We start from the raw sequence: 8,984 nt of genomic DNA on the forward strand, positions 1-8,984 counted from the left end.
CGTCTTCCGGGTTCGACCCGGGAACCAGCGCCGAGCGGACACATTCGCTCGCTAGTGCCGTTGGCACTTAGAAAATTTTTCGTTTGTCATGAGCTCCGGGCGGAGACCGGCGTTTTTCGTCTTCCGGGTTCGACCCGGGAACCAGCGCCGAGCGGACACATTCGCTCGCTAGTGCCGTTGGCACTTAGAAAATTTTTCGTTTGTCATGAGCTCCGGGCGGAGACCGGCATTTTTCGTCATTCGAGGCCGACGGGGGAACCAGCCGGAGCGGACACGTTTGCTCGGAAGAGCCGTTGGCACTTAGAAAAAATTCCGTGTCTCGTGAGCTCCAGGGGGGACAGGCTGGTTTTATTCATCCGTAGCCGACATGGGAACCAGCGCGGAGCGGATTGGTGTTGCGCTGCCATATACCTCATCTCTCTCAGGAGTCCCCCCCTTATACGTGCCGATGGTGTTTTGGAAAACGGGGGGTAACTGGATGAGTACACTGACTAGGGGGACCAGTACACTAGCGAGTGGGACCAGTACACTGACTAGTGGGACCAACACACTATGAGCGCCTGGTACCTAAAATGGAAGTATAGAGGCCGAATTTCGGGCAAGATCACGCCGGGTTAGGCTTCCAGGACCTCGGCTAAGCAATTTTAACGGGTCGCCCGGTTCTTTTTTGATCCAGCCCGGTTCTTTTTTTTATCCAGCCCGGTTCTTTTTACACTTCCAGCTGGAGCTCGGGAGCGGCTTTTTGCACAAGAACACGCCGTGTTAGGCTTCCAGGACCTCGGCTAAGCAATTTTAACGGGTCGCCCGGTTCTTTTTTTTTATCCAGCCCGGTTCTTTTTTTATCCAGCCCGGTTCTTTTTACACTTCCAGCTGGAGCTCGGGAGCGGCTTTTTGCACAAGAACACGCCGTGTTAGGCTTCCAGGACCTCGGCTAAGCAATTTTAACGGGTCGCCCGGTTCTTTTTTTTATCCAGCCCGGTTCTTTTTTTATCCAGCCCGGTTCTTTTTACACTTCCAGCTGGAGCTCGGGAGCGGCTTTTTGCACAAGATCACGCCGTGTTAGGCTTCCAGGACCTCGGCTAAGCAATTTTAACGGGTCGCCCGGTTCTTTTTTGATCCAGCCCGGTTCTTTTTTTTATCCAGCCTGGTTCTTTTTACACTTCCAGCTGGAGCTCGGGAGCGGCTTTTTGCACAAGAACACGCCGTGTTAGGCTTCCAGGACCTCGGCTAAGCAATTTTAACGGGTCGCCCGGTTCTTTTTTGATCCAGCCCGGTTCTTTTTTTTATCCAGCCTGGTTCTTTTTACACTTCCAGCTGGAGCTCGGGAGCGGCTTTTTGCACAAGATCACGCCGTGTTAGGCTTCCAGGACCTCGGCTAAGCAATTTTAACGGGTCGCCCGGTTCTTTTTTGATCCAGCCCGGTTCTTTTTTTTATCCAGCCCGGTTCTTTTTACACTTCCAGCTGGAGCTCGGGAGCGGCTTTTTGCACAAGATCACGCCGTGTTAGGCTTCCAGGACCTCGGCTAAGCAATTTTAACGGGTCGCCCGGTTCTTTTTTGATCCAGCCCGGTTCTTTTTTTTATCCAGCCTGGTTCTTTTTACACTTCCAGCTGGAGCTCGGGAGCGGCTTTTTGCACAAGATCACGCCGTGTTAGGCTTCCAGGACCTCGGCTAAGCAATTTTAACGGGTCGCCCGGTTCTTTTTTGATCCAGCCCGGTTCTTTTTTTATCCAGCCCGGTTCTTTTTACACTTCCAGCTGGAGCTCGGGAGCGGCTTTTTGCACAAGATCACGCCGTGTTAGGCTTCCAGGACCTCGGCTAAGCAATTTTAACGGGTCGCCCGGTTCTTTTTTGATCCAGCCCGGTTCTTTTTTTTATCCAGCCCGGTTCTTTTTACACTTCCAGCTGGAGCTCGGGAGCGGCTTTTTGCACAAGATCACGCCGTGTTAGGCTTCCAGGACCTCGGCGAAGCAATTTTTAACGGGTCGCCCGGTTCTTTTTTGATCCAGCCCGGTTCTTTTTTTATCCAGCCCGGTTCTTTTTACACTTCCAGCTGGAGCTCGGGAGCGGCTTTTTGCACAAGATCACGCCGGGTTAGGCTTCCAGGACCTCGGCTAAGCAATTTTAACGGGTCGCCCGGTTCTTTTTTGATCCAGCCCGGTTCTTTTTTTATCCAGCCCGGTTCTTTTTACACTTCCAGCTGGAGCTCGGGAGCGGCTTTTTGCACAAGATCACGCCGTGTTAGGCTTCCAGGACCTCGGCTAAGCAATTTTAACGGGTCGCCCGGTTCTTTTTTTGATCCAGCCCGGTTCTTTTTTTATCCAGCCCGGTTCTTTTTACACTTCCAGCTGGAGCTCGGCAGCGGCTTTTTGCACAAGATCACGCCGTGTTAGGCTTCCAGGACCTCGGCTAAGCAATTTTAACGGGTCGCCCGGTTCTTTTTTTGATCCAGCCCGGTTCTTTTTTTTATCCAGCCCGGTTCTTTTTACACTTCCAGCTGGAGCTCGGGAGCGGCTTTTTGCACAAGATCACGCCGTGTTAGGCTTCCAGGACCTCGGCTCAGCAATTTTAACGGGTCGCCCGGTTCTTTTTTGATCCAGCCCGGTTCTTTTTTTTATCCAGCCTGGTTCTTTTTACACTTCCAGCTGGAGCTCGGGAGCGGCTTTTTGCACAACAACACGCCGTGTTAGGCTTCCAGGACCTCGGCTAAGCAATTTTAACGGGTCGCCCGGTTCTTTTTTGATCCAGCCCGGTTCTTTTTTTATCCAGCCCGGTTCTTTTTACACTTCCAGCTGGAGCTCGGGAGCGGCTTTTTGCACAAGAACACGCCGTGTTAGGCTTCCAGGACCTCGGCTAAGAAATTTTAACGGGTCGCCCGGTTCTTTTTTTGATCCAGCCCGGTTCTTTTTTTATCCAGCCCGGTTCTTTTTACACTTCCAGCTGGAGCTCGGGAGCGGCTTTTTGCACAAGATCACGCCGTGTTAGGCTTCCAGGACCTCGGCTCAGCAATTTTAACGGGTCGCCCGGTTCTTTTTTGATCCAGCCCGGTTCTTTTTTTATCCAGCCCGGTTCTTTTTACACTTCCAGCTGGAGCTCGGGAGCGGCTTTTTGCACAAGATCACGCCGTGTTAGGCTTCCAGGACCTCGGCTAAGCAATTTTAACGGGTCCCCCGGTTCTTTTTTGATCCAGCCCGGTTCTTTTTTTATCCAGCCCGGTTCTTTTTACACTTCCAGCTGGAGCTCGGGAGCGGCTTTTTGCACAAGATCACGCCGTGTTAGGCTTCCAGGACCTCGGCTAAGCAATTTTAACGGGTCGCCCGGTTCTTTTTTGATCCAGCCCGGTTCTTTTTTTATCCAGCCCGGTTCTTTTTACACTTCCAGCTGGAGCTCGGGAGCGGCTTTTTGCACAAGATCACGCCGTGTTAGGCTTCCAGGACCTCGGCTAAGCAATTTTAACGGGTCGCCCGGTTCTTTTTTTGATCCAGCCCGGTTCTTTTTTTATCCAGCCCGGTTCTTTTTACACTTCCAGCTGGAGCTCGGCAGCGGCTTTTTGCACAAGATCACGCCGTGTTAGGCTTCCAGGACCTCGGCTAAGCAATTTTAACGGGTCGCCCGGTTCTTTTTTTGATCCAGCCCGGTTCTTTTTTTTATCCAGCCCGGTTCTTTTTACACTTCCAGCTGGAGCTCGGGAGCGGCTTTTTGCACAAGATCACGCCGTGTTAGGCTTCCAGGACCTCGGCTCAGCAATTTTAACGGGTCGCCCGGTTCTTTTTTGATCCAGCCCGGTTCTTTTTTTTATCCAGCCTGGTTCTTTTTACACTTCCAGCTGGAGCTCGGGAGCGGCTTTTTGCACAACAACACGCCGTGTTAGGCTTCCAGGACCTCGGCTAAGCAATTTTAACGGGTCGCCCGGTTCTTTTTTGATCCAGCCCGGTTCTTTTTTTATCCAGCCCGGTTCTTTTTACACTTCCAGCTGGAGCTCGGGAGCGGCTTTTTGCACAAGAACACGCCGTGTTAGGCTTCCAGGACCTCGGCTAAGAAATTTTAACGGGTCGCCCGGTTCTTTTTTTGATCCAGCCCGGTTCTTTTTTTATCCAGCCCGGTTCTTTTTACACTTCCAGCTGGAGCTCGGGAGCGGCTTTTTGCACAAGATCACGCCGTGTTAGGCTTCCAGGACCTCGGCTCAGCAATTTTAACGGGTCGCCCGGTTCTTTTTTGATCCAGCCCGGTTCTTTTTTTATCCAGCCCGGTTCTTTTTACACTTCCAGCTGGAGCTCGGGAGCGGCTTTTTGCACAAGATCACGCCGTGTTAGGCTTCCAGGACCTCGGCTAAGCAATTTTAACGGGTCGCCCGGTTCTTTTTTTGATCCAGCCCGGTTCTTTTTTTTTATCCAGCCTGGTTCTTTTTACACTTCCAGCTGGAGCTCGGGAGCGGCTTTTTGCACAAGATCACGCCGTGTTAGGCTTCCAGGACCTCGGCTAAGCAATTTTAACGGGTCGCCCGGTTCTTTTTTGATCCAGCCCGGTTCTTTTTCCACTTCCAGCTGGAGCTCAGCAGCGGCTTTTTGCACAAGATCACGCCGGGTTAGGCTTCCAGGACCTCGGCTAAGCACTTCTAACGGGTCGCCCGGTTCTTTTTTTGAACCAGCCCGGTTCTTTTTCCACTTCCAGCTGGAGCTCAGCAGCGGCTTTTTGCACAAGATCACGCCGGGTTAGGGTTCCAGGACCTCGGCTAAGCAATTTTAACGGGCCCCCCGGTTCTTTTTTTGATCCAGCCCGGTTCTTTTTACACTTCCAGCTGGAGCTCAGCAGCGGCTTTTTGCACAAGATCACGCCGGGTTAGGCTTCCAGGACCTCGGCTAAGCACTTCTAACGGGCCCTGGTCCACCCCTGCCAGCGCATTTCAAAACTTGGCATTAATTTCGACCTAAGAGACGAAGTCTGATTTTTTTCTACCACTTGGGCGGCCTTTTTGCACCCAGAACACCCGCACCGGCACCATAAATTCGAAGGGTGCCGAGTGCGTCGGCGCAGATTCTGCGACGGAGTGACACTTCCCTCTTGTGGACATTCGGCGGTAGGTGAAATGCGCACTCGGTCTTCTCTTTTCTTTTCCTTCCAGTGAAACTTTGGCAACATTCTGCGAGCTGCTGGCTTCCAGAACCTCGGCCAAGCAGGTGGAGGATTTTTTTCCACTTCCAGCTGGAGGTGAGGAGGGACTTTTTGGGCAAGATCACGCCGACTTAGCAAGCAAGGTGGAAGTGCCAGCATGCAGTGGCTGGAAGTGTGGATGTGGAGCTCCAGCACCCTCCCTGCCTATGGAAGTGTGGAGCTCCAGCACCCTCCCTGCCTATGGAAGTGTGGAGCTCCAGCACCCTCCCTGCCTATGGAAGTGTGGAGCTCCAGCACCCTCCCTGCCTATGGAAGTGTGGAGCTCCAGCACCCTCCCTGCCTATGGAAGTGTGGAGCTCCAGCACCCTCCCTGCCTATGGAAGTGTGGAGCTCCAGCACCCTCCCTGCCTATGGAAGTGTGGAGCTCCAGCACCCTCCCTGCCTATGGAAGTGTGGAGCTCCAGCACCCTCCCTGCCTATGGAAGTGTGGAGCTCCAGCACCCTCCCTGCCTATGGAAGTGTGGAGCTCCAGCACCCTCCCTGCCTATGGAAGTGTGGAGCTCCAGCACCCTCCCTGCCTATGGAAGTGTGGAGCTCCAGCACCCTCCCTGCCTATGGAAGTGTGGAGCTCCAGCACCCTCCCTGCCTATGGAAGTGTGGAGCTCCAGCACCCTCCCTGCCTATGGAAGTGTGGAGCTCCAGCACCCTCCCTGCCTATGGAAGTGTGGAGCTCCAGCACCCTCCCTGCCTATGGAAGTGTGGAGCTCCAGCACCCTCCCTGCCTATGGAAGTGTGGAGCTCCAGCACCCTCCCTGCCTATGGAAGTGTGGAGCTCCAGCACCCTCCCTGCCTATGGAAGTGTGGAGCTCCAGCACCCTCCCTGCCTATGGAAGTGTGGAGCTCCAGCACCCTCCCTGCCTATGGAAGTGTGGAGCTCCAGCACCCTCCCTGCCTATGGAAGTGTGGAGCTCCAGCACCCTCCCTGCCTATGGAAGTGTGGAGCTCCAGCACCCTCCCTGCCTATGGAAGTGTGGAGCTCCAGCACCCTCCCTGCCTATGGAAGAGCCACCTCCGCGGGCATGCTGCTCAACCACGCCGGCCCAGAGTTCCAGCCGCTCGGCTACACTCTCTCACAAGCCCCGCCTGGAGCTCCCCAGCCCACCCCTGGTACCTCAACTACCGAGGCCAGCCGCTCGACCAGGCCGGCCCAGAGTTCCAGCCGCTCGGCTTCACTCTCTCACAAGCCCCGCCTGGAGCTCCCCAGCCCGCCCCTGGTACCTCAACTACCGAGGCCAGCCGCTCGACCAGGCCGGCCGAGAGTTCCAGCCGCTCGGCTTCACTCTCTCACAAGACCCGCCTGGAGCTCCCCGCCCCACCCCTGGTACCTCAACTACCGAGGCCAGCCGCTCGACCACGCCGGCGCAGAGTTCCAGCCGCTCGGATAAGCTCTGTCACTCACCCGCCGCGCAGCCACCGGTAACGGGGAAATGTCGCCGCCTGGCGGACACGCCGTTGTAAATGAATGGGCTTTCGCACTTAGTGCAATTTTCGCCAACTCTCTGACTGGAGCTATGGAAGTATGGAGCTATGGAGCCACCAGCCACCCAGGCTGGAGCTATGGAGCCATGGAGCTCTGGTGCTATGGAGCTCTGGAGGTATGGAGCTATGGAGCTATGGAGCTATGGAGCTATGGAGCCCTGGAGCTCTGGAGGTATGGAGCTATGGTGCTATGGAGCTCTGAAGCCATGGAGCTCTGGTGCTATGGAGCTCTGGAGCTCTGGAGGTATGGAGCTCTGGAGGTATGGAGCTATGGAGCCCTGGAGCCCTGGAGCTATGGAGCCCTGGAGCTATGGAGCCCTGGAGCCCTGGAGCTATGGAGCCCTGGAGCTATGGAGCTATGGAGCCCTGGAGCTATGGAGCTATGGAGCTCTGGTGCTATGGAGCTATGGAGCTCTGGTGCTATGGAGCTATGGAGCTCTGGTGCTATGGAGCTATGGAGCTCTGGTGCTATGGAGCTATGGAGCTCTGGTGCTATGGAGCTATGGAGCTCTGGTGCTATGGAGCTATGGAGCTCTGGTGCTATGGAGCTATGGAGCTCTGGTGCTATGGAGCTATGGAGCTCTGGTGCTATGGAGCTATGGAGCTATGGAGCTCTGGTGCTATGGAGCTATGGAGCTCTGGTGCTATGGAGCTATGGAGCTCTGGTGCTATGGAGCTATGGAGCTCTGGTGCTATGGAGCTCTGGTGCTATGGAGCTATGGAGCTCTGGTGCTATGGAGCTCTGGAGCTCTGGAGGTATGGAGCTATGGAGCCACCAGCCAGCACCCTCCGTGGCTGGATCAATGGAAGTGTTTTAGGTACCAGGCAGCCAAAGGGCCGAGGCCTCACGCTCGACCACGCCGGCGCAGAGTTCCAGCCGCTCGGATAAGCTCTGTCACTCACCCGCCGCGCAGCCACCGGTAACGGGGAAATGTCGCCGCCTTGTGGACACGCCGTTGTAAATGAATGGGCTTTCGCACTTAGTGCAATTTTAGCACACTCTCTGACTGGAGCTATGGAAGTATGGAGCTATGGAGCCACCAGCCACCCAGGCTGGAGCTATGGAGCTATGGAGCTCTGGTGCTATGGAGCTATGGAGCTCTGGTGCTATGGAGCTATGGAGCTCTGGTGCTATGGAGCTATGGAGCTCTGGTGCTATGGAGCTATGGAGCTCTGGTGCTATGGAGCTATGGAGCTCTGGTGCTATGGAGCTATGGAGCTCTGGTGCTATGGAGCTATGGAGCTCTGGTGCTATGGAGCTATGGAGCTCTGGTGCTATGGAGCTATGGAGCTCTGGTGCTATGGAGCTATGGAGCTCTGGTGCTATGGAGCTATGGAGCTCTGGTGCTATGGAGCTATGGAGCTCTGGTGCTATGGAGCTATGGAGCTATGGAGCTCTGGTATTATGGAGCTCTGGTGCTATGGAGCTATGGAGCTCTGGTGCTATGGAGCTCTGGAGCTCTGGAGGTATGGAGCTATGGAGGTATGGAGCCACCAGCCAGCACCCTCCGAGGCTGGATCAATGGAAGTGTTTTAGGTACCAGGCAGCCAAAGGGCCGAGGCCTCACGCTCGACCACGCCGGCGCAGAGTTCCAGCCGCTCGGATAAGCTCTGTCACTCACCCGCCGCGCAGCCACCGGTAACGGGGAAATGTCGCCGCCTTGTGGACACGCCGTTGTAAATGAATGGGCTTTCGCACTTAGTGCAATTTTCGCCAGCTCCGTGGCTGCAAGTATGGAGCTATGGAGCCACCAGCCAGCCAGGCTGGAGCTATGGAAGTATGGAGCCATGGAGCTCCGGAGCTATGGAAGTATGGAGCTATGGAGCTATGGAGCTATGGAGCTCTGGAGCTCTGGAGCTCTGGAGCTATGGAGCTATGGAGCCCTGGAGCTATGGAGCTATGGAGCCCTGGTGCTATGGAGCTATGGAGCTCTGGTGCTATGGAGCTATGGAGCTCTGGTGCTATGGAGCTATGGAGCTCTGGTGCTATGGAGCTATGGAGCTCTGGTGCTATGGAGCTATGGAGCTCTGGTGCTATGGAGCTATGGAGCTCTGGTGCTATGGAGCTATGGAGCTATGGAGCTCTGGTATTATGGAGCTCTGGTGCTATGGAGCTATGGAGCTCTGGTGCTATGGAGCTCTGGAGCTCTGGAGGTATGGAGCTATGGAGGTATGGAGCCACCAGCCAGCACCCTCCGAGGCTGGATCAATGGAAGTGTTTTAGGTACCAGGCAGCCAAAGGGCCGAGGCCTCACGCTCGACCACGCCGGCGCAGAGTTCCAGCCGCTCGGATAAGCTCTGTCACTCACCCGCCGCGCAGCCACCGGTAACGG

The sequence above is a fragment of the Syngnathus leptorhynchus genome, unplaced genomic scaffold (genome assembly GCF_054491065.1).
Source record: "Syngnathus leptorhynchus isolate UIUO unplaced genomic scaffold, UIUO_Slep HiC_scaffold_46, whole genome shotgun sequence".
In the NCBI taxonomy this organism is placed as follows: Eukaryota; Metazoa; Chordata; class Actinopteri; order Syngnathiformes; family Syngnathidae; genus Syngnathus; species Syngnathus leptorhynchus.